Raw genomic sequence first — 24,588 nt, 5'->3', positions numbered from 1 at the left:
GCTTTCAGTTTTTTTGAGTGTATACCTAGGAGTAGAGTTGTAGGATCATATGGTCATTCTATGTTTAGCTTTTTGAGGAGCCACCAAAATATTTTGAGTAGTAGCAATACCATTTTACATTCCCAACAGCAATGTACAAAGCTCCAATTTCTCCATATCTTCACCAAATGACAAATAATTTTAAACAAGGAATTAATGTAATATACAGTGTCCTTAACATGATACTCTGTTTATCATAGAGTCCTCATCTTCAAAACAAGCCCAAATAAAATGTGTCCCCCCCCCCGCCAAAAAAAAAGCCACTCTTAGGATTCATGATAGGAGATGTCACCTTCTTTTGGAGTTCAGATTCCATTTAAAGTTAAAAATACATCTTTCTTTGATGAGCATCACCTTTGAATATAATTTAATCTGGCTACAAATGCTTTTAAATCAACTTTGTTTTAAAAACAATTTCAGAATTGATGATGCACCACATTCTATAAAATATGTTCAAATTAAATTTGGAAATGTTGCTAAAGCCTTTATCACTATTAAGAAACACACCTAAGTGTTTTTAGTAGCTCATGAATAAATTAGAATATGCCAAGACTATAGGTAGATCTAAAATCAGAATACCTAGATAAGAGCTGCTATGATTGTATTCTGCTCATAGTAGTTTGCATGTAGTGCTGAAAGGACTTGTTTACTTAAGGGTCTTACTTGCATTGATGTCTGAACAAATGAAGAGACAGCATATTATTATCATAAATTTTATATTTAATTGCTTTTAGACATGCTACAGGAATTTACAAAAAAAAAATTCTAAGCTGCAAATTACATCAAGCTTATTCAAAGAACCTTTGGAAATCAGTAAGGAAAAAAAAAAAAAAACACCAGTAGCCCAGTACAAAACTAATCAAGATGAAAACAGACAATCAAGTATGATTACAAATATCAGACTTCAGGGATAATAGAATTCTATAGAGACAGTGATAAATCAAATGCCTACATTAAACTGACAGATTTCAACATAATGCTTGATACTGCAGAAGTTTACATGAAAAGTATACTCTCAAGGACAATTAGAGACAACACATGGATACCACTTATGTCACTGTCTCTGCCCTATAGCCATCATGCAGAAGCAAATGAGAATGAACAATTTTCATTTAAGGGTACTTACTGCAGTATACTTGCGTTAATGAAAATTTGGAAACAGTGTACTTGCCATTAAAGAGGCAGCATAACATATCAGTGCACTGAAATATTATATAGTCATTAAAATAATGTGTTTTTTTGTTTTGTTTTAGAGAGAGAGAGAGAGAGAGAATTTTTCAATATTTATTTTCAATATTTTTGGTGGACACAACATCTTTGTTTGTATGTGGTGCAGAGGATCGAACCCGGGCCGCACGCATGCCAGGCGAGCGCGCTACCGCTTGAGCCATATCCCCAGCCCCTAAAATAATGTTTTAAAAAACATTAAGACTTGGAGAAACTTTCAGCATATTATAATGAATAAAGAAGGCTCAGTTACTTTCTATAGAACCAATCTATAGGAATAAACTAGAGAGAACTATTAAATTAAAAAACAATTTCCAGTTTTATTGAGTTATAAATGTCCCATCTTTTTATGAAATTCAAAGTTAGTTGCAGAAATCAGTATTTAAGCAAGCATGTTATTAACTAAAGTTTAGTATCCTTTTTTTCTTTCCAGATAAATTATTGTACACTGAAATGCACAAACCTTGAGTATTCTATTCTGATGAAATTTTCTGACCATTTAAAGTCTTGTTTTGTTCTGTATCCATATTAATTGAAGAACTATGTTGTTGGAAAGGGACATTATCCTGTCAGTAGAAGCTGTTTGAAGTTAGGCTAGTTGTTGAAAGCACCATTATTTGCCAGATTGAAATTGAATCATCAAAAAATGGTGTTAGAAAATGCAGAAATTAAGAGAAATGATGAAATTGTTTCTTTGTTTGTTTTAATGGGCAAATAATTGGGGAAAAATGGTTACAGGTGTTTGGGTACTTATACATAATTGCTTGTATACTTTGCTGTGTACATGTGGGGGCAAGGAAATGGAGATGTTCTTCCTCATCTCCACTGTCTTCTTTAGAAATCCTCATCTAATGAAGAGAACTTCGTGTTGTCCTGGCATATGGTTGATACCTTGTTAAAGATTGATGGGTGAGTGGATGAGCGAACAGACTGTCCTTAGCAATCTGAAAGTACTTTCTAGGTATTTTCTAACCAGTGGCTAAGAGATAATTATGACATACCTTCCAATAGAATGTTGCATTATTTTCTCCAAAACTATTAAATCAAGTCTTAGTTTCAGAACAGAGTAAAAGGGGGCTTTTTCATTCATGGTTATGCATAATTTGTTTATATTTCTTTGCATTTAATTAGACACACACACACTCTCTTTCTGAGAATATTAGTAATATTTGCCAGGATACTACTTCTGCTAGTCCCTAAATTAGTTGCAGGTTTTCAGAACAGTTGGAATATAAAGTCTGTCTGATTCTACTGGGCTTGTAGTTGCTCTTAGTGGTTTATATCTTAGCTTTTTGTTCACTGCTCAGAATTCACCAGTATCTAAATGAGTCATCCAGCATCCAGTGTTTAGCAGTATCCATGAATATTTTTCTCCCAGACACTGAAAATAGTTATTTGTACAGAAGACAATTGGTGAAGATGGGTTTTGGGATTGACACAGCCCATGTGGTGTGATAAACTATTTATCTTTCCAAGGAAACACTCTTGAAGATGAAAAACAAAAACAAGCTGACCTGTTTTCAGTGTTGAGAATTGCTTACTTTTGATGTTTGGACAGAAACTGGCACTGCTGGAGATGTTCTCCCTTTGAAGCAAAGCTCATGCTCTCCACGTGAGCACAAATCTTGTCAGCTCTCCTTTCTAGTTTAACTGTGGAAAAGTGAACAATACAAATATCAGTGACATTTGGCCCTTTTTATTTAGAGCAATCCCCTTTACAAAGAGGAGCCTGGATCAACAGTACAACCACTCCCTGAGGCAGTATAGATACTAAGGAAATGGTCAGCATAGAAGCCTGGCCTCAAGGCCAAAGCATAGCATTCAAGGATTGCAGCAGGGGGTTTCAATTATGATGTAGCCAAGAACCAGCATTGGGAGTCCAAATGAGGCAACAAGGAATCTATACCATCTGGAATTTAGGACAAACCTTAGGCCACACAGGAAGTCCAAGAACCTAGGCACAGCTAAGTTGCTTCAAAGAGTGGGGAGAAAAGCAGGAGTCAGTATATATGGAAGCACCCACAAGCAGAAATGATACCATCAAGAATCCCAGTAGCAGTATACTTAAAGGAAAGGTAGAGCGGTGTTGGTGGACCAATAGCTAAACAGTCAAGGGCATGACAAATGGACAGGCTAGGTTCCAAGCAGAGAAAGCCATCTACTTACCTTGTCACCCTTCTAGATAAATATTGTGAGATGCAGTCTCATCTAAGTAGGCGGATGGTGACATCATCCTTACAGGCTAAATGGATGGTTCCATCCTTAGAGATTTTTCTTTAAAAGGTATAATTATTGAAGCAAGAAAAACTGTTTTGAACTTGGTTTTTTAATCTTACTTTACATTTTCCTGAGGTTTAGTTCTGTTTGCTTCCAGCATGGTCCAAATACCTACTTCAAAGCAAACATTCTAACAAGAACTTGTTAAAAGGAAGGGAAACCAGCTCCTGTGGCTTCTTGTGCACCAGCTATGGAGGAACTCACAGAACCACGTTTGTGAGTTGAGTGTAAATGAATCCGAAACCTACAAATTAGATTTCCCTTGAAATACACATGGGCTTAAAACCTTAACGGGAAAAGAACTTGGCAAATCAAATCTGACCATATTCAGTAAAACCTCACTAATTTGCACTAATGATCAAGAGACCCATTGAGAATTAGCTGAATTTTTGTGAGTGTGTTAGCATGGTGAAAAAATACCAAAACAGGGAGGGGAGTTGGGGATAAGGTGGGATGCAGAGAGAGGGGAGGAGGGAAATCAAAGTTCCAGCATCAAACAAACATACTTTACGGTACAATGAAGAATGTATTTGAACAGTTACTGGAATGAAACTCAATAGCTTAATGAGTGCCTTACTGCGGTACGCCTGCCCACTGGGGAGGTGGCCATGTCATATGGCCTGCCTAAGCCAGCAGCTAATGTGCACTTAGGCAAAGAGGCCTCTGCTTTATTGAAAGTCGGGGGGTTGTGGTTTTTGCAGGGGTGTTAACCTATGAGGTTCTACTATGTGGCATGCACATTTGTTATGGATTTGCACATGCATGCTATGATTATAGATCAGAATCAGAGGTGAGATTGCTCATTACTGCTTAAAAAGGAAAATATGCTAGAAGGAGATAGCAAAGGAGTTTGTAACTCTGTCTTCCTTAGATGAAATGAATTATGCATATTATAGAAGACAGGTAATTTGAAGACTCCTAAATCAAAGATTAAATATTTTATAGCCAACTAGTTTGACCTGAATTTTATTAAAAATAAAAGGAGTATCTTCCTTTATAAGCAACTGTCTTTAAAAGTTCTTTGAATATTTAATTATTCACAGTTCAAATTTCCGTAATCATAATTTTTTTTTGGGGGGGGGAACAGAGATTGAACTTAGGGGCACTCAATCACTGAGCCACATCCCCAGCCCTGTTTTTAGTATTTTATTTGGAGACACAGTCTCACTGAGTTGCTTAGTGCCTCCCCATTGCTGAGGCTGGCTTTGAATTCATGATCCTCCTGCATCAACCTCCGGAGCCACTGGAATTACAGGCATGCACCACCATGCCCAGCCATAATGGTAGTTTTCATCAGCTTCATTTAAGCCATAGAATACTGTTTCAAGACATGCTATTAACAGGTCAGTGGTATTTCCCTCCCTTCCCTCCTATCTGAGCATATCTAGGGTTGGGCATGCTTTGTAACTGTGGAATATATCTTAATAAAACATGCTGTTCCTACGCTGAGGAGCAGCCCTAGGTAATGATTTGTGTTTATGCAGGTATTGATGGCTCCTTCAGACTTGCCTTCCTTCAGTCTGTCATTTCACCAACTGAAGAATCCTTTAGGACTTCCGCTCAAGCAGCCATTGGAGGCTGTGGGAAATAATAAATATGTATGGCCATGGCTTTCTCTAGGACCCAAGTTGATACAAATGACTTTAGGTCTTATGGTGCTGCCACTGGACCAGAAAAGGAATTGTCATACCAGCTGGTGCAGAAAAGATCAAATCTTATTTGACGGATAATAGAGCCTTCAGCTTTCATCATGTTTAATCTTCCCTTTCCCCAATTTAACACTAAAATATAATTCACTCAGACCTTTTTGTGCCATTGCTTCCTTCTCAAGTTCTGTCCTGTTAGTAGCACGTCTTGAAATAGTATTCTATGGCTCAAGTGAAGTAGATGAAAACTACCATTATGGCTGGGCATGGTGGTGCATGCCTGTAACCCCAGTGGCTCTGGAGGTTGAAGCTAGAAGGATATTTGAGAGACTCATTGTGTAGCCATACAGAAGTTGTTCACTCTCCTCAAGCCCCTAGTTTTGCTCTGTGACTCACACAAACAGTCTGCTTTGCTGGCCAGAAACAAGGAAGGGAAGAAAGAAGGAGGGGAGGATTCCAAGACCAATTATTTTCTTTTTCACCTAAAAAAAACCTCTTATAGTTTAACTCCTTTTTCTGTCTTAGACCTTTCTGAAGAAGTACTCATTACTTGGTCGAGCAGGGCTACCAGGCTACCTTCCCTCACTGCAGGCTCTCTCACTCTGCTCTCCTCCCTCTGCATATGAACAGACTGAGCTCTCTTTCCCATCTTAAGTCCTGGCCTTGAAAGTTCAGATGACTGTTACTATTGCTGCCCTTTATAGTGGAACTTCCTAGAAGATTATATATGATATGCCCTAGGTCGACATCTCTATGTCCCTCCATGATCTCACCCATGGATGTCTCTCTTAACTCATCTTCCACTACCTATCCTCTTGTTCATTTTGCTGCAACCATACTGGCTTCCATTCTGTGCCTCATATACCCCACTTGTACTCCTTCCTCAGGGTCTTCCCACTTGTAGTTCTGTCTAGATTGCTCCTTGTCATATATCTGTGTGGCTTACTCCCTTGTTTACTGTAGGTCTCTCTGCTCAGATGTCACCTTCCCAGACAGGCCTTCGACCATATTTATGAAATAGTAACTCCATTGCCTCTGTAGACTTCCCCCATTGCATTTCCCCCAGCAGTCCTCATCCCCTGACCACACTGTGCAGTTGTCTCCTGTACATGTTGTGTGAGGTCATGGACTTTGCCTGTTTTGCTCATAGGTCTATTCCTAGCACCTAGAAGAGTGACTGGTAAATAATCAGTGAATGGTGGAAGAAAGAGAATATAGATACACATAAATATCCTACAAGTATGGAGTGAACCTTTATCTAACTTTGTTGTTTTGTTTTTAATTAATAATTTTTCAGTTTCTTCTTTGGAGGTTTTTTTTAATATTTATTTTTTAGTTACAATTGGACACACTACCTTTATTTTATTTATTTATTTTTATGTGGTGCTGAGGATCCAACCTAGGGTCTCACGTGTGCTAGGCAATCACTCTACCACTGGGTTTGTTGTTACATATTCACACATGCACACTCCAGCCCTTCTTTGGAGTTTTTATAACAGCTTTTTAATAGAGTTTTGTTCTCTTGACTACAACCTATTGCTTCATAAGAAACAGATACTATACCACGCATTCAAGCCTTGTTGAGACTCAGTTCCTAATTTATCTTGAAATTATGATGTTCACAAAAGAGGAGAAGCCTTTTTCAAAATTTTTAAAATTAAAGGCTTTGATTAAGTTCAGGATAATTTTTTTAAGTCCTTCAATAAGTCTTTACTGAACTTTTTTTCTTTGTTTTTCCTTCCACATTTTTTGTTAGTGCATTGTAGTTTTACATAATGATAGGGTTTGTTGTTACATATTCACACATGCACAGAGTAATACTATACAGCACTTCCCTGCCTCCATCCTTTGATCCCTTTCCTCTATTGATCTCTCTTTGATCTTCATGAGACCCTCACACACACACAAATGCACACACCTTTCTTTTCCTTTTTCCTCTCTAGCTTCCATTTACTGAACTTTCAAGCACTAATATTTTAACAAATATAAAAGATAGTTACAGCCCAGAAGAGATAGTATAGAATTATATTTCTTTGTAAGTTGTAGTTACTGTGATACTCCTTCATAGATGTAAATGGGAGCAATAGAGGGTACAATTCCTGAAGAAAAGGCTTACTATTTCACACAGAAATTTCTCACTCTTATTAAAAGGGTGCAACAGATGTGACAAAGAAAAAGAAGCAGTACGCATATTAACGAAGGCTTTGGAGAAGGATTGACTTGGCTGAATTTTAAAGGATACGAAGAGTTTAGCCAAGCAGAGGGAGGTGATGCAAGAGGCAACCTGAGCCTTGCAGAGTTCCAAGGAGGTGTGAACAGTACCACACAGTCAGGAAATTAACCAACATTTTGAAATTATTAAAGCATGAAGTGCATGGTGTAAGGAGTTGCTGGAGATGGGAAGAAAAGGAGAGGTGGGAGCTGAGGATGGAAAAAGCTCTATTTAGGAACTTGAGCTTAAGAATACCTGGTGGGTGTCCTTGCAGGGTTTTACACTTAGAAGTGAACATCAGAGTAAAAAGAAATATGATGGCAATTTGTATCTATTCAGGGATTTTCAAACTTCAGCCACAGAACTTATTTTTCCAACAAAAGCATTCATGTTAGCTTAATAAGAAAATCATATCAAAACAGAACGTACCCATTGAATTTGGGTGGAAAACTCAGAATTCCTAAGCTTGACTACCCTCACTCTTCTGTCCCCTTTGGGCATTTCCTAGGACACCTTCAGAGAATTTCTGGGACTTTTCTTAAAACATGACCCTTCTACACAATTAAAACATGATCCCTTCAGTTTATAGGGTAGAGAAAGTTGACTTAGAAAGTTAGGGCGGTTTTAGTGAATTTATGGCAGAGCCCATGATAGAACCATGTCTTTTGATTTCCAGTCTAGCACTTTTTTTAGTTTAAATGTACTATCATTGGAGGAAAAAAAATAGTATTTTATGAAGCAACTTCTCACTCTTATTTCATAGCTGCAATAAATGAGATTTGAAAATTATCAAAGTTGAGTGACTTTTCTATATTGAATGTATACTTATTAGTCATTCTGCAAGATTTTTTAAAAACCATATTAGAATCTCTTAGAATTTATCATAGAGTTCCCTTTGCTTTTTTTTTGTTGTTGTTTTGGTGGAGGAGGGGTGTACCAGGGAGTAAAGTCAGGTGCACTGGACCACTGAGTCACATCCCCAGGCCTATTTTGTATTTTATTAAGAGACAGAGTTTCACTGAGTTGCTTAGCACCTTACTTTTGCTAAAGCTGGCTTTGAACTCACAATCCTCCTGCCTCATCCACCAAGCCGCTGGGATTATAGACGGGCACCATGGTGCCCAGCTGCTTCCCCCCCCCCTCAGTATTTTTTAGTTGTCGATGGGCCTTTATTTTATTTATTTATATGTGGTGCTGAGAATCAAACCCAGTGCCTCACACATGCTAGGCAAGGGCTCTTCCACTGAGCTACAACCCCAGCCCTCCCTTTGCTTTTTCATGTTGGTGGAGAGTGTACCAAGTTATTCCTCAGCTTTTTAAGAATTAAATACAGGGAGTTTTCTGTTAAGCCCTCTTGTAGGCCTTCTGTTAGTAGAATCCATTTCCATTAAGCTTGATAGTGCCTGAGTCACTGACCTTGTTTAAATAGTATGTCATGGCTGAAACCTGTTATAACGGCAAAGGCAGTAGAATTAGAGTCAAGAGACCTGATTTCACTCCCAGTTCGGCCATTAACTAGCTAAATAACATTTGGAAAAGTCACTCAAGCTGAACTGTACAATGAGAAGGTTGAAGTAAATTACCTCTATGGCCCATTCCTGCTCCTACAGTCTGTGATTCTAATTATAGCATATGCTATCTCTGAGAGTTGTGGCATTTTATAGACTACTATAAGCTCTCGTTTTTGGTGGTCCAGATGACTCAGGGTAATTGGGTGCACAAAGCAATTAACTGATTATCTCCAAAGAGATGTAGAATGGGCATTTATTCAGGGCAGAGGATATATGTTAATGATATGTGTTATTTGTTTGTAATTATATTCCCAATCTGGGAATTTGAATGGCTTCACTGAAATTCTGGTTATACATTCCTCATGACTTTATCAATGTACATCTTAGCCTTGGACAATTCATTTAGCAGATAGGAGAGTGTTTTTATATAAAGAGTTCTGTTTATTTCAGTGAAGCCATGGTATATAAACTCTTTTAGGACTCTCAGAATTATAGATGGCCTTCTTGGTCTTTTTCTGAATCCCCAGTCTTTCATTCCACAGTCTCATTCTCCTGCAAAAGGCCTTTTTCAATGTGCTATTTAAAATCCTTCCAATCAAGCCCTCTTACTTTAAGAATAAATGTGATATAACAAACAATGACATTATTATATTGTAAGGACAAGAAATAGGAGTTAAGTTATAAAGCAGAACATTTTTATTTACACAGCAGTGTTTTAATAACCAGGAAAATTTTGGAAGAGAACTAGAAAAATAGTTAAAAGATAAATGGACTTATGTTTCAATGTTATGATTTTTCACATACACTAAAGTTCATTTTTACTTTTCTAAAATCCTTGAATTTCGGACAGGACCCTAGGAGAGTTGTTGGCATCCTTTGGTCAACACATTTGTCAGGGTATTTTCTTTTTTCAATATCCTTCTATGGTTCTGTTAAGCAGTAACCTCATTAGCAACACATTCTGAGTGGTATGGTATGATAGCTTTCCTACAAAGGAGTTCTGTATTTCAGGTGCCAGGATATAACACTCTTATGACAGGAGAGAAAAGGAAAACTTGCTGTGAAGGGGAAGCTTAGAAATTATTTACTCTAAATATTGGAGCTTTCCATTTGAAAGTTTATAGAGGCTGAAGAATTGTTGAATTTGGAGATTTTGAAATAAAAATCTCCAGCAAACTCTAAAAATGTTCCCACCTTAAAAACAAGTTCTGTTCCCTTCTGTGAGCATTTGCTATACATAGCTTTGAATTAGCCTATGTTATTTTCATCACAAATACCTTTCGCTAAGAGACACAGTATCACCCTCCTCTAAAGTGAAACAAACAAAACATTCTGGTTCCGGGCTGGGCAACTTGAGAACAGACTGCCCGTTATGTTGGGTCTTCATATCAAGTCTGTTTTTTAGGCTGCATCAGGTTAGAGTAATGTAAATTCTGAGAGGCCCAATCCAAATTAAGACTGGCAATATTCCAGAAGTGTTGGGAACTGGCAAATTTAGATCATTTTTTTCTAAATTATTTTATTTTCCCTTTGGCTTTATATCATCCTACATGAGTTAAAATTATAGAAAAACATTTTTAATTACTGATTTTCTCTCTTCTGAGAACCTTGACATGTCCTACACAAGCAGAATGTATTACAGCCAATGCCATTGTTCAGAGAAGAGTTATATGTAGGAAAGATATCCGACAGCCATAGAAATAAGAATGTTGACAGAGTTAAAAAGAATTTTGTGCTTGAATGCCCTCCCAGGTCTCTATCCATGTACCTGCCACTCTCTAGCATGACAATATGTAAAAGTGCACTATTCTTTAAAATTGTGGGTGATATAAAGATAGGGCACAGGAATGAAGACTACACTATAGTTAAACTCAATATATAAGGTTGACTCTCATGAAACTGCCATATATATAAGTCAAAACCAGTTGATTGTCAAATTTCAATTGAGTCAACCTAATAATTATTCTGATCTGTTATTAATTAGCAGTTACTCTTAAATCTGGCCTCGTTCCTAGCACAAAGACTAAATTCACCTAAATTGACAAGCCGGTCTAAAACAAAGCAACCCCAAAGATCCAGGAAGATCTTTATAAAAAATTCAGTTTCTTCATCTATAAAATGGGAATAGGAATGGTCCCTATCTTATAGTGTTGTTGTGAGGATTAAATGTAAAGGGTGTGAAGACAAGGAAAATTTGCCTCTGCCCTTTGAAGGTTCATTGAAATGGACTGATAGTAGACAGACTTAACAGGAGAAAAAGCAGATAAATAAATATATTAATGTTCTTAAATTCAGGGGCCCTACAAAATAGGGAACTCAAAGGAACAGAGGTTTGAAACATAAATACCTTCTCTCTGGGGTAGAGGGAAATGGAGGGTGCAACTATACACTATTTTAGAGGGATAATAAGTGATTTGGGGAAGAAATAATCAAGCTCAAAGGACAGTTTCCTGGGACAAGGTTCCTCTCAAAGGTGGGGGAGGTAGCAAGGCATCCTCAGCATGATAGGCAGAGTTGCCTTGAGGGCAGATTGCCTTACTATGCAAAGTTCCAGATAATCTCCTGGAGCTTTGAAAGGAAAAGCCTGTCTGGGCATATTATTTTCTTCTCTAGTATGTAATGTTTTCTGGTTATGTAATAAGATCCCTAGGGAGGAAAATCTCATTTTTTTTAAGATAACCCCAGTGTTATGTGAGGGAACTTCAGAGAGAGCCCTTCCCTACTGGGGGGTGGGTGATAAGGGAAGGCTAGAAAGAACTTAATTCAGAGGCAACTTGTAAGGCCTTCCAATTTCCTTACATTCAAAGTGCTCAGCATTTCAAACTGTCATAAATTGAGGTGTCATTTTTTTTTCTGAGATCCAACAAGGACTTAGGATAATGGTTGGCACATAATCAGTACTCAGTAAATTTAGCCATTAGTAGCATTGTCATCATTATCAGCAGGTTACTAATTTGTTCAATGAACATTTAGTGGCATCTGATTGATTATATGGCTGGGTAAGTGTCAGATACTGGGACCACATTTTAGAACAGACTATCTTCTATTCTCAAGAGGCTTACGGTCAAAGACATAGGCAACTATGATTCCATGTAGTAAGTTAAAGGTAAGAGATGATGTGAGGCCTAACTTTGTCAGGGGAGGCTTTCTGATGGAAGTGTCGTCGTCTAAGCTAAAACCTAAAGGATGAGTCAGGTTTTGCCAAGCAAGAAGAGCCAAGAAGTGCAAGCTAATCAGCACAAGTATAGAAGCCCAAGGAAGAGAGAGCATTAGATGTTTTGAGATCAAGTAGTTAAATGTGGGAAGAGCGGGGGAAAAAGAGTGAAGTCAATGCTCCCCTCATTCTTTACGCTTGTTCCCTGTGCCTGAGCAGGTTTCATTTCTTGCCACTGAGGCAAAAATACCCATGATTCCTACGAACACAATCAAGAACTTATTCTAGTTGTGTATTTGGATAGCCTGAAAGTGGCCTACTCTGGGATTTTGACTATAATGTCTGTCTTCCTCAGAGTTGGCTTTCTCTAATGGTAATTTTATGTAATCCTAGGCAGAAAAAGTACACTATATATATGATCCTATTCTGGCCTTTAGAATAAAAAAGAACATTTAAAGGAAATTTGTTAATAATTCCACATAATACAAGCATCGTAAAATGGTGGTGGAAGAGCTGGATTACCTACTTACCTGAATAAGGGTGCTTTTTTTTAAAAAAAAAAAAAAGAAGAAGAAGAAGAAGAAGAAAGAGGCAGTTAACATGGACTTCAAAAATCAACCCAATCGATGTGGACTCTTTTTCCTAGAGCAGAGTAAAGTAATTTTCTATATCTCTGTTTATGGTGCTTTATGTTTTATAAAGGTCTTATAAGTGGTGCCTTTTTTATTATTATTTTTCTTTTATTTTCAGAACATCTTCATAAAAATTTTAAAAAAGTAAATTGTGGGAGAAGCAAAACAGAGGCAATATAAAGGAAAAAGAAGATCTACCAAATAGTATCTTCTTGAGAATCTGAATTTTTAATAAGGCAATGTGTTTCTTTGAACCTAAAAGCCTGCTTACTCTTCACCCCAAATGGCTTAGGTTGGTTTACGATACAAAAAAAAATTGATTCAATTGCAATGTATATCTTTCTCCCATATAATAATATACCTAACTCTATACTCATGAATGTTATAAAGTCCCCATGATTTCTTTATTGCAGATTTTATTCTCATTTATGAGTTCCATGTTAAACTGTTAAATCAACAGAATCATCACCTTATCCTTAAATTAGCATAGCACATCATTAGGGAAAGCAGTGCAATACATTTAATTGTCATTTTTTAAAGTTCTGTCATGTTGTCATGCCCTACATTTGTGTTTGTGTGTTACCATGTTTAATTTATAAGGAGTTTATTTAATTTACAACAAGCTTCTGGGCTGTTTCCTGTTGTTCATTAACTCCCTCGAAGCTCAAGTATTCAGTAATAGACGTAGCTATTGCTCTGCGAATATTTGAAATATAGTGAAACTGAAATGATATAGAGTAAGAGGGCAAATGTTAGAGAATTAAAAAAATAGAAAAACAGTGCAGCATGAAATGTCAAGCCACATTTTAGGGCACTTTTACTGTATTTCCATAAATGCATGAAGGAATTATGTTGCAAATACTTGAAACTATTTCTTTTCATTTTTGGCCTGAATTTCTAGTATTGAAGAAACCATGTCTAATGATCTTGAGTATTCTTAAAGAAAAAGAAATTTTATTTTACATAATGGTTTGCATGTGTGAGTCCCTCTGGCAGAAGCACTATAATTACTGTGTCGTCTCTCAGAAAACAGGCTATCTGTGTTAAAGATGCAGTGGCCACATTTGACTGCTAGAGCTGAGGGCAGAACACTGTGATTTTGTTAAAAGATAAACACCATTCCTTTTCACTTATTCCTTCTCCCCTTGCTGCTTTGGCTAAAGCAGGAGAAGCAAAGGATAACTTAGTATAGTTTTCTTCTTTCCTCATTCAGCAAACCATGGAAAAGATCTTGGCTTCTTGACATTAATAACTTTGTTTCAACTCTACTTGAAACTATTTGGGCAACTTTTCAAAAATGGAAAAGGTACAGTAAAAGAGGACTGAACTTCCTGTTTTACTCATAAAGTAGCAAAGTCAGCAAAGACTCACTCTCTTCTGGGAACAGCCATATTCCTCCCTGGAGACCAGAAATTGTAGGATATTATTTCCTTGCACAACTTTCATTGAAACTATTAAAAGACAATCAGCTTGAGTAGAGGAGTGACAGACAGTATTTTTCAGTCTTGTTATTAAACAAGAATTATGTTAGTATATGTATGCTTGGCTATAGCCAGAAATGTCCCTGGTTTGGAGTGGTGGGGTGGGTACCTAAAGGCTGCCCTTAAACCAAACCAAACAAACAAAAATGTGAGTGCATTTGTAACGGGTGTGTGTGAGATGTGTGGCTGTGTCTGATATCTATCTGTACTCAACACTTCCCACAAACTCACACACACCATCTGTCATAATAGCTTCGGCTGCATAATAACCCTTAATTCCCTGCAATATTTGAGAAATTCTAATTGACCAAAGGTCAAATGTGGCACATATTGGGTCGATACCGGTGACTACATGGTAGGAGTAAAGAGGTGAAGAAACCATTCTGCACATAAAAATGACAGTTTCAATAGAAGAGCAAAATAAGAACAACAGTGCCTACTGATTCTGTTTTGCATTAGTTTGAATTCGTTTCTGAGTACACTAGAGACAGGATGTCTGCTATTCCTTATCTATTACAGTGTGAGCCATAAAGGCTGGGAGATGAAAAACTGCTGCTTTGGTAGAAGCATCTGCCAGTCCTAACTGGCCAGCCTGAGATGGGACTCGGCCCTAGCAGCACCTCACTGCTCCACAAGTGACTGGAGAGAAGGGGAGCAGCATTGGTGTGTGGGATTTTATGACACTGCCTAGAAAGTACAACATGTTTCTATACAAGACCATGTGATGGAAAGAGTTGTGAAATCAGAAACCAGGAGTTTGTCAGGCAGAACTAACTGTTCATTGATAACCCAAGAATTGCAAGTTACACAACCAAATAGTGAAGAATAAATTCTGTGGTTGTTTCCATTGTTACATGTACCTCACTCATCAAGGACACATATTTTGTGTCCTGTTTATTTTTATCTTTTAGATAAGGAAATGTTATGTTTTATCTTTGGAGGTTTTCTTGGAACTTTAAGGGACAGAAGTAATCCTGCCTCATAAGATAGACCTTCAGGTATTTGAAGATAGTGATCATGTTTCTAGATTCTGTTAGAAAATCTTCAGTTTAATAGAATTATCTAAGTTAAAATAAATTTCTGTTTGTCTTATGAATATTTTTTAAATCACATTTTAGATATATTTTAAATGCTTACATTTTTGTTTTAATGTGTTTATGGTCATGTGCAGAGACTGGAACATAAGGGGATACTCAGTGAATTCAAAACTGAGCAGAACTGTGTCTGTAGGAGGTGTAAAGACAATAAAGGAGGATTTTAGGGGGTCAGTTATCAACTGGGAAAAGGGAGAGGAATCTCAGCAGAGGGATGATATTGACCCCACTAAGCCACCCCACCTCAGAGCCAAGTTCAACAAAACATACTGACTCACTCTGACTGACTGGTTGTTTTCACAATAGATGGTAAAGGATCACTCCAAGTGTCCTACAGTCCTGAGGAGTAGCAGGGAGATCACTTAGGAGGAGATTAGTGTCATCCATGGAAAGATGATGGTGCAGTGAATTTTACTTTGGGAAAGTTGACTTGGGAAACTCGGTTTTTTCCAAGGATGAAGTCCTTCAGTAGCCTTAGAATCAAAACAGGTTCAGTAAAAATGTAAAAGCAAAGACTGGTAAAACTCATTCTCTAAATCCTTTCAAGGTGGTCCCATGTTATATGGTGTGGTTTTCAGTGTAGTTAATGAAGCTGAGCATATCTCCGCCAAGCTTAATTAGGGGAAAATAGAACAGTGGAATTAGTTGAAAGGTAAAAAAGCAAAGTGGAAAAGGTGACTATAGTGGGGAATTTACCTTGTTCCACCAAGAGTTACTTTTCCTCAGGTGTTCATTTACCTAATTCTGGCTTAATTACTTCTAGATGGTTGATTCTGAGCCTCTTTCTTCCTCACTAGAGTAGTTAGTTTCCCCAAAACTGAGAAATAGAAACTACAGTATCATTTCATGAATTGGTCTTCTAACCTCTGAGGATGATGGATTTTCCATTTCATTTGGCACTCAAATTCATAGAAAATTCATTGGGGTCCCCCTTTTTAAACAAGGAGTCAATCTTTGTCCCTTTTGCAAGTTAAGTTCCTGGAAAAGGCCTGATGAGTCAATACAATATATGTCAATTTTTATTTTTCCCATAGAAACAGTGTTCAGTAGCAGTTTATAATCTTGATCAAGGGTTTGATGCTAACTTCTTATAGAAATAATTCCAGATTTCAGATATCATCAACTAAGTCAATTAAAGGAGGTATTCTAGTATTTCATTAAATTTTTTATGATTTTTACTGTAAGGTCATAGTAAGCCATCTGGATTCCTTTTTGAAAGTTGTTCTGTCACGTTTTTTTTTTAAACAACAATATGGAAAAATATGTTTGCATTTAAAAGGCTACTTGGGGAATGTTTTTACACATTTCTTTATATGATGGCTCTTTCACAAAGAAATCACACTTTTTCTTATCACAACCCCACTATATCCAGCACAAGTTTGAGAGAATGAGGATTTTGGTCAATCAGTTTGAGGCTGGATTCATTTCCTCATAATTGTCTGACAAGTTGTTCTGGGTTGCCAACCGTAATTGTGGTGGATACTACACAAGCATGCTAATTGTTGTTAGTCACAGCAGTGTCCCTCAGAGCCTGTTTACCAATAAAACAGAATCTCTTATATCCCCACTTTGTTTACCCAGCCATTTGCAAAACATTTTATTCCTTGGATGTTTCTGTGGCTTTATTTTTCTCCTGTATTTAAGTAAATTTATGTACAAATATTTGAAAAATATATCTACAAAACACCATGGAAAAGGTTCTTAAAAGTATTGAAACTATTCCTATGAGGAAGGATAAAAGCAATTCTCTTCCTTTGGTCTCTACACATAGATAAACTTGAGTCCTTCATGTTTTTATCCAGAGTTCGGTGTGTACTGTCAGTAGTCATGCCTTGTCATTGGATTCTGAGCTCCCCAAAAAGAGAGGACTTGGTCCATGGTTGTAATTTCTACATAGCAAACCTTGACCAGCTGGGCATGGTGGCACACACCTGTTGTCGCAGCAGCACAGGACGCTGAGGCAAGAGGATCACAAGTTCAAAGCCAACATCCGCAAAAGTGAGGCACTAAGCAACTCAGTGAGTCCCTGTATCTAAATACAAAATAGGGCTGGATATGTGACTCAGTGGTTGAGTGCTCCTCAGTTCAAGTTCCAGTACAAAAAAAAAAAAAAAAATTGAGTATTAGTACATTCTTACTTAAGTAATTTTTTTTTTTTGTATTGCCAATTCTGTTTCTTGGAAGTAGTCTCACCATTGACTAGCATTTTTGTTTCACAGATTTTAGTCATCATCTCTAACCAGTTTTTGACCTCATATCCACTCGGCAACTTCTCAGACTTGACTGTCTAAGGAAGAAGTGGTATCTAATGCTTTGCTCCAAATGTCAACCAGTGGTGATCCTCAGGCCATGTGTGTTAGGAGCATTATTACAAATACATAATTGCTGTGCTCTTCCAAGCTAAACATATCACCACACAATGAATTAGCTTTTATAAATGTACAAATACATAGGCTCTACTGTTATACTCAGGTCCTACATCTACTTGATGTGCTGGAATAGCTATCCTTTATTCTTCCTGCCTAGTGACTTTAATTTAATATGTAGGTCTTGTGGGCTGTTTTCAGTTAATATTTTCTCCTGTGAATATTTAGTTACATCCTGAAAATATTCTTCCAGACAGGAAGAATACAGGCCCATGTCTGTGTGTCTTATCGCCCATTAGTCTGTCCTTGTCTTCCTTGAAGACTAATTCAACCAGAATGCTGTTAGTTTTCTGACCCTTTCTCCATATCCTTACAATTAGATCAAAAGAGGATAAAAATTAAAGATTCATTTGGAGTACTTATCTCTACATCTGTGCTGTGTAGAAATATGTGTTGCAACAATCATGTAATTTTGTGTACATTTGTTCATTCAGCAAATATTTGCTGACCCATACTGTATTCCAGGTACTTCTTTAAAGTACATTAAGATGTTCCCATGTACAGAACACAGCATTATAGCTATAATTTACCCTTTAATATCACTTTTGAGTTGGAATTAGTCACAAAATAATATTTGTTTCAGTAGTTTAGTTATTTAACCCAAAATACCCCTTAAAAGTAAGTCATCCTGGGCTGGAGATATAGCTCAGTTGGTAGAGTGTTTACCTTGCATGCACAAGGCCCTGGGTTCAATCCCTAGCACCATAAAAAACAAACAAACAAAAAATAAATCATCCTTCATTAACCACTATTCTCCTTCAGTGGATAGTCAGGTGGACTAAATAGTAGAAAACATAGTGGATTGGGTATTACATGAGCTGGTTCTGTATCCTGACTCCGTCAGTGAACTGTGAGATTTAGACAAATCATATAACCTTCTTGAACCACAGTTTTCTCATCTAAAATGGACATAGTAATTCTACCTGCTTTCCAGAATTATTATGAGGTTCACATGAGATAATGCATATAGAAATACTTTGTCAGCCATAAACCGGTTTGTAAATATGCACATAAAATATACTCTTATTGATGTGAACTGAAACAAATGATAAACATAAATCAAGGAAAATGCCATAAGAGCTAGCAGTTTGGACGTCTTTTAACATCTATCAGTCTTTAAGAGAAAATGCTGTTTATAAGCTAGCTTACAGGACCCTGATTAGAGCATCCAGTTAAAGAGATCCACACAACAGGAAAACATAGAATATTACTATGATATTTTTCTTATCACAGGGGATAAAAACAATGGGAAACTAAGAGTGGAAATAAATCTGAAAGAATGGAAGTTTGATTTTTTTTTCCCACTTGGACTAACTGTCCACTCCTCACCCCACCAAACATTGTGCTTGATGCTGAGGCCCCACCTTGAGAAATTAATTGGTCTAGGATACAGTCTGGGCCTTAGGATATTTAAAAGGTCACCAAGTGGTTCTGATATATCACTATCTAGTGCTGAGAAAAGTCACTGTGCTAGAGAAATGAAAAGACCTTCAGAAGTCTAATTGGAAAGATAAAATTTATAGACACAAAGAGCTAACTGTCAACATATGTGTTAATGGTTGGATGTGAGGTATCCTTGAAAAGCTCATGTTGGAGACAATTCAAGAGGTTCAGAGAAGAAATGATTGGGTTACAAAAGCCTTAACCCAATCAGTGAATTAATCACCTCATAAGATTAATTGAGTGGTAACTGAAGGCAGGTGGGGTGTGGCTGGCAGAGGTGGGCATTGGGGGTGTGACTTTAGGGTATATATTTTTATCTGGCAAGTGGAGATCTCTCTCTCTGCTTCCTGATCATTGTGTGAACTGCTTCCCTCCACCATACTCTTCCACCATGATGTCTTGCCTCACCTCGAGCCCCGAGGAATAGAGCCTACTATCTGTGGACTCAAGACTTCTGAAACTGTGAGCCCCCAAATAAATACTTCCTCCTCTACAATTGTTCTGGTCAGGTCTTTTTGTCCCTTCAACAAAAAAGAAAGATGACTAAAACAATAGGTGTCTAATGAATCCTAGAGAAAATTATTAGGAACTATAGGTCTCCAGCAATAGTTAAATAGCTTAGATTGACATTTTATTGTTGGAAAATAAGAAGAGGAGGAGAAAAGACAGGAGCTTAAAATTTAAATCTTTCTGTAATTGTTAAAAATTCTATTTAAAAAGTAATTAGTCAGTAACATGATAATTATAGTGAGTCGTGTCAACAGATATTTGTAAACATAAGTGTTATTTTTACAAGTCTTGTTCCCTGTAGTATTTACGTAATGGTTAATCTGAGTTGTTATAACCAATCGTGGCTGGTTTTCTTTAATGTATACTTTGATTGTGACCAGACTTGTAGTCTCAGATCAATTACAAAAATACCAAAAAGGAAAAAAAAAATTTTAGCCTAAAATGGCGTTTTATGCCTAGCAAAATAACTGTATCAGCAATTGGGAAAGTATAAAACAGTTAACACTGTTTCAAAGTAAAATACAAGGAAGAAATTACCATCCTTTCATTGTGGTGCTCAGAGTCCAGTTCCCAGAACATTATCTTGATTTATGCCCAAGGGTTTAATCAGATCCTTAATGTCAGTCACATTCTTGTGCTTTTAAGTTCTGGGTTTTTGATTTTTTGCGGGGAGATTTTTGTTTTGTTTTTGGCGTTTGGGTTTTTGTTTGCTTGTTTGCTTTGTGGGGTTTTTTCGTGTGTGTGTGTGTGTGTGTGTGTGTGTGTGTGTGTGTTTTGGGATGGTCTGAGATCAAAACAAAGCCTTACACATGCTAAGCAGGTACTCTACCACTGAACTATACTCCCAGACCTCAAATGCTGTTTTTAAACACAAGAAAGTCAAGAAAGTCAAAATAAAGCTAAAAATTCTACTTCTGATGTGGAAAGTTATTCTCCAGTCTTCAAAAAAAAATTTTTTTTTAATTGGGGAAGACAAATGTTTAGAAAAGTCTGGAATCCTGTGTTCTCTCCAAAGAAGTTTCTGCTTTCTTTTCCCTGCAAAATACATTTGACTGTTCCAGTCGTACCTCCTTTTCCCAACTCCTTTTCATCTGAGAGCTGGGGCAGTTCTCCAGAATGAGATTTCAAGTGCTCCAGAGAGGAAGACCATTTCAAAGCTTTGAAGTGACTGTTGATCATGCCCAGTGGTAAGGTACACATGAATGGTTTAGATCTACTAAACTATGAGTCCCAGGATACCCCACTTTGAACCTCAGATATATGTTTTCCTCCCATAGTGCCTACCCAATGCCTGGTAAATAGTAGGTATGCAGTAAGTATTTGCCAAAATGAATTTATTTTATAATTATATACACTGTCTACCTTGCTCTTAAGGAAATAATGCTAGCCATATAATTTTTCTATTCAACTGGACCTTTCTAATAAAAACATAGTATGTAGCCAGGTGGAAAACCAACAGCTTGGAAATTTTAAAAGTGTTGTTTTCCATTTTCTAGTACTCTTCAAGTCAAATCTTCTTTCTGCCTGTGTTGTACAAATCTTGACCATCCCCCAGTACACATCATTTAAAAAAATTTTTTTACTAATGGATAATTTACATACAATAAAATTTACTCTTTTTAAGTTAAGTATCTAACTGAATGTTTTGACAAATATATGCAACCACTATGACAATTAAGATACAGAGCATTTCTGTTGCTGCAAAAATGTCAGTCTTCTCTCCCCATCATTTCCAGCCCAGTCAACCATGGATCTATTTTCCAATCATATAAGTTCCCATAACTAGAATGCCATATAAACAGAATCATAAATGTTTACTCCTTTTGAGTCTGACTTCTTTGGCTTAGTATAATGTATTTGAAATTCATCCATGTTCTCATATGTATCATAATTCTTTTATTGCTAAGGGATGCTATGGATGTGTCACATTTATCTATGTAATGAATATTTGAGTTTGTTTCCAGTTGTTGGCAATTTTGAGTCCACGAAAACGTGTATATTTATATACATATCTTGATGTGGGCATATTTTCATTTTGCTTGAGTTTTGGTTTGTTTGTTTGGCTGTACTGGGTATTGAATCCAGGGCCTTTTAAATGCTAGGCAAGCTCTGTATCATTGAGCTACACCCTCAGCCCTTGAGCTTGGAAATTTGAAGTAGTCTAATTTATCAGTTTTTCTCTGTATGTAAGTATGTTACCTAAGAAACGTGACTTACCATAAAGCCACACAGATTGTCTCATGTCTTTTACTAGAAGTTTTATAGTTTCTTATGTTTTGAGTCTGTGATTCATTTTTAATTAATATTTATATGGCGCATTCATTGCTTGGGCTATTTGTTTGTTTGTTTGTTTGTTTGTTTGTTTTGATGTTTAGCTTTTTGAGTTGTTTATATACCCTAGAGATTAGTGCTCCATCTGATGTGCAAGTGGTAAACATTTGCTCCCTTGGCTCTTTATGCACCTTAATGTTTTATTTGCCAAGAAGAAGCTTTTTAGTTTGAATCCATTCCATTTATTGATTCATGATTTTAATTATTGTGCAATAGGAGTATAGAAGTTGGGTCCTAATCCTACATGATGGAGATTTGGGCCTACTTTTTATTCTAATAACTTCAGTGTCTCTGATTTACTTCCTAAGTCTTTGATCCACTTTGAGTTGAGTTTTGTGCATGGTGAGAGGTGGGGGTTCAATTTCATTTTGTTGCATATGGATTTTCAGTTTTCCCAACACCATTTGTTGAAGAGGCTATCATCCAAGAACCAGGGAGATCTTTCCATCTTCTAAGGTCTTCTTTAATTTCTTTCTTTAACATTCTGTAGTTTTCATTGTATAGCTCTTTCACCTCTTTCTTTAGGTTGATTCCCAAGTGGGGTTTTTTTTTTTTTTGAGGCTATTGTAAATGAGGTAGTTTTTCTTGTTTCCCTTTCAGAGGATTTGTCACTGATATACAGAAAAGCCTTTGATTTATGGGTGTTGATTTTGTATCCTGCTACTTAACTGAATTCATTTATTAGTTCTAGAAGTTTTCTGGTGGAAGTTTTTGAGTCTTCTAGGTATAGAATCATATCGTCAGCAAATAGTGTTAATTTGAGTTCTTCTTTTCCTATCCATGTCCCTTTAATTTCTTTCATCTGTCTAATTGCTCTGGCCAGTGTTTCAAGAACTGTATTAAACAGAAGTGGTGAAAGAGGGCATCCTGTCTTGTTCCAGTTTTTAGAGGGAATGCTTTCAATTTTTCTCCATTTAGAATGATGTTGGCCTGGGGCTTAGCATATAGCTTTTATGATGTTGAGATATGTTTCTATTATCCCTAGTTTTTCTAGTGTTTTGAACATGTAAGGGTGCTGTATTTTGTCAAATGCTTTTTCTGCATCAATTGAGATGATCACATGATTCTTGTCTTTAAGTCTATTGATGTGATGAATAACGTTTATTGATTTCCATATGTTGAACCAACATTGCATCCCTGGGATGAACTCCACTTGATTGTTGTGCACTATCTTTTGAATATGTTTTTGTATCAATTTGCCAGAATTTTATTGAGAATTTTTGCCTCTATGTTCATTAGAGATATTGATCTGAAGTTTTCTTTCTTTGATGTGTTTTTGCCTGGTTTTGGAATCAGGGTGATATTGGCCTCATAGAATGAGTTTGAAAGTGCTCCCTCCTTTTCTATTTCATGAAATAATTTGTAGAGTATAGGTATTAGTTCTTCTTTATAGGTCTTGTAGAACTCAACTGTGTATCCCTCTGGTCTTGGGGTTTTCTTGGTTGGTAGGCTTCTGATGGTGTCTTCTATTTCCTTGCTTGAAATTGATCTGTTTAAAGTGTGTATATCATCCTGATTCAATTTGGACAAATCATATGACTCAAGAAATTTGTAAATGCCTTCAATTTTATTGGAGTAGGTGTTTTTATTTTCTGCATTTCTGTAATATCTGTTGTGATATTTCCTTTTTCATCACATATGTTAGTAATTTGAGTTTTCTTTCTCTTTCTCTTTGCTAGCATGGCTAAGGGTCTGTCAATTCTATTTATTTTTTCAAAGAATCAACTTTTTGTTTTGTCAGTTTTTTCAATTATTTGTTTCAGTTTCATTGATTTCAGCTCTGATTTTAATTATTTCCTGATTTCTACTGTTTTTGGTGTTGACTTGTTCTTTTTCTAGGGCTTTGAGATGTAATGTTAAGTCATTTATTTGTTGACTTTTCTTCTTTGAAGGAATGAACTCCATGCAATGAACTTTCCCTTAGAACTGTCTTCATAGTGTCCCAGAGATTTTGATATGTTTTATCTGTATTCTCATTCACCTCTAAAAATTTTTTAATCTCCTCCTTAATGTCTTCTGCAACCCATTGTTTATTCAATAGCATATTATTTAGTCTCCAGGTGTTGGAGTAGCTTTTATTTCTTATCATTGATTTCTAATTTTATTCCATTATGATCTGATAGAATGCAGGGTAGTATCTCTACTTTTTTATATTTGCTAAGTGTTGCTTTGTGGCATAATCTATGGTCTATTTTAGAGAAGGATCCATGTGCTGCTGAGAAGAAAGTTTATTTGCTTGTTAAAGGATGGAATATTCTATGTATGTCAGTTTAAGTCTAAGTTATTGATTGCATAATTGAGTTCTATAGTTTCTTTGTTCAGATTTTGTTTGGAAGATCTATCCAGTGTTTAAAGAGGTGTGTTAAAGTCACCCATAATTATTGTGTTGTCAGTTTAACTCTTGAACTTGAGAAGAGTTTGTTTGATGAACATAGAAGCTTTATTGTTTGGGGCATATATATTTACAGTTGTTATGTCTTGTTGGTGTATGGTTCTCTTGAGTAGTATAAAATGTCCTTCTTTGTCCCTTTTGATTAACTCTTTAGCTTAAAATCTACTTTATTTGATATGAGGATGGAAACCTCTGCTTGCTTCTACAGTGAGT

General features: G+C 36.5%; 1 protein-coding gene across 1 annotated transcript in view; it reads left to right on the top strand.

Moving 5' to 3' along the window:
* SUPT3H (SPT3 homolog, SAGA and STAGA complex component) overlaps positions 1-24,588 on the top strand; it is a gene marked incomplete at its 3' end in the record, with an annotated part of 501,076 nt that overhangs the window by 433,201 nt on the left and 43,287 nt on the right. The window lies entirely within an intron of this gene.

Source organism: Spermophilus citellus (genome assembly GCF_964194105.1).
Source record: "Spermophilus citellus genome assembly, chromosome: 5".
NCBI lineage: Eukaryota > Metazoa > Chordata > Mammalia > Rodentia > Sciuridae > Spermophilus > Spermophilus citellus.
This window is presented reverse-complemented; position numbering and strand designations above follow the sequence as displayed.